We start from the raw sequence: 1,855 nt of genomic DNA on the forward strand, positions 1-1,855 counted from the left end.
GGAGAGGATGTTATAGTCGTAGAAGGGGTCAAATATTACTCATTTTATAAGAAAGCAATTGCTATACAGTATATTAGTCCCATATAAAACATGAACATTGACAATGAGAATATGTTATAAAAAAACAAAATATTTATTAATACCCAATTAAATAATTGTTTTTTTTTTCCTTAAAATTAAGAAAACCATGTTATAAATCTAGACAATAGAAAGTAATATTTTATTCTCTTACATTTCTGTATTTTTACTTTTTAATATTTGTTTGGTAAAGTCTTCAATTCCGAATATAAATGATGAGTAATACAATGTAAATTCTAGAATTTTATGCCACAAACCAATATTATAATCTGATTGTGTTATGTCATCTATTAAAAAAACAAAAACAAAGTAGGGAATGTCGGTGGCAATAATGATGCACATATATGATCGATCATACATGGTAAATATAAATGTAATCAGCAGCTCCGGAATAAATTGCGTACATTTCTTAGCAGTCTATACATGATATAACATGTTACAGTCTGGAGCACTCTCCCTCTTGTACGTTAAGATAAAATAGTTTCTGTTTTTGGCTTATTACATCATAACTATCTGTTCTACACACAGGAGAACAATCTGACGGCGGTCACTGAGTTTTTCCTCTTAGCTTTTCAAGTCAGTCAAGATATAAGACTTTTACTTTTCTGTCTTCTCCTGGTGATTTACTGTGGGACATTATGTGGGAACCTCCTGATCATCACCCTGGTGTTCATCAGTAAGAACCTCCACACTCCAATGTACTTCTTCATCTCACAACTGTCCATCAGTGACCTCTTGCTGACCACAGATATTGTCCCCAACATGCTCCGTATTATACTGAGTAACGGGGGGGGGGCATTACTTTTATTAACTGTTTGACTCAATTTTATTTTTTCGGTATATCAGAAGCATTTGAATGTTTTCTCCTCACAGTGATGTCTTATGACAGATATGTGGCCATCTGTAATCTCCTCCGTTACACCTCTATCATGACAAGTGGACATTGTGTGATATTGGTCGCCATCTCTTGGTTTCTCAGATTTTCCATTAGTTTAATAAACATTCTTACAACATCAGAGCTGAGTTTCTGTGGACCAAATATGATTGACCATTTCTTCTGTGATCTTGTTCCTTTATTAGAACTTGCCTGTTCTGATACCTTCATTGTCCAACTGGTAATTTATTTACAGAGCATTCCAGTTATTTTCATTCCAACCACAATCATTGGAATGTCTTATACTTACATTATTTTAGCAATATTAAGGATTCCATCCAGTATTGGTAGACAGAAAGCCTTCTCCACCTGTAGCTCCCACCTTCTTGTGGTCTCCATATTTTACTCGACATTGTTCAGTGTTTATATTTTCCCAACAAAAGGACAAACAGTCACCATCAGTAAAATCCTATCCCTGCTCTACACTGTGATTACTCCATTCATAAACCCCATTATATACAGTCTACGGAATAAAGACATTAGGAAAGCCATACAGGTAACCCTACATAAGCATGTGATCTGGTAAATGTTTCAGAATATTATATACACTATATGGCCAAAGGTATGTGGACACCTGACCATCACAGCTATATGAGCTTGTTGTAATTCCCATTTGAAAAGCAAGGTTGTTAATTTGGATTTGACTACTATAACAGCCTCCACTTTTCTGGGAAGACTTTCTAAAAGATTCTGGAGTGTGTCTGTAAGAAATGGTGCCCATTGAGCCCAAAGAGCATTTGTGAGGTCAGACCCTGATTTTAGACGATTCTGGCTCACAATCAGGGTTAAGGTCAGGACTCTGTGCAGCCCCTCAATTTCCTCCATTTCAAACTCCTCGCACCA

At 35.8% G+C, this 1,855-nt stretch overlaps 1 pseudogene; it reads left to right on the forward strand.

Moving 5' to 3' along the window:
- Nucleotides 1-394: 394 nt before the first annotated feature.
- On the forward strand, nucleotides 395-1,538 carry LOC142750683 (olfactory receptor 1496-like; annotated as a pseudogene).
- The last annotated feature ends 317 nt before the right edge of the window (nucleotides 1,539-1,855 follow it).

This window comes from Rhinoderma darwinii, chromosome 3, assembly GCF_050947455.1.
Source record: "Rhinoderma darwinii isolate aRhiDar2 chromosome 3, aRhiDar2.hap1, whole genome shotgun sequence".
Taxonomy (NCBI): domain Eukaryota; kingdom Metazoa; phylum Chordata; class Amphibia; order Anura; family Rhinodermatidae; genus Rhinoderma; species Rhinoderma darwinii.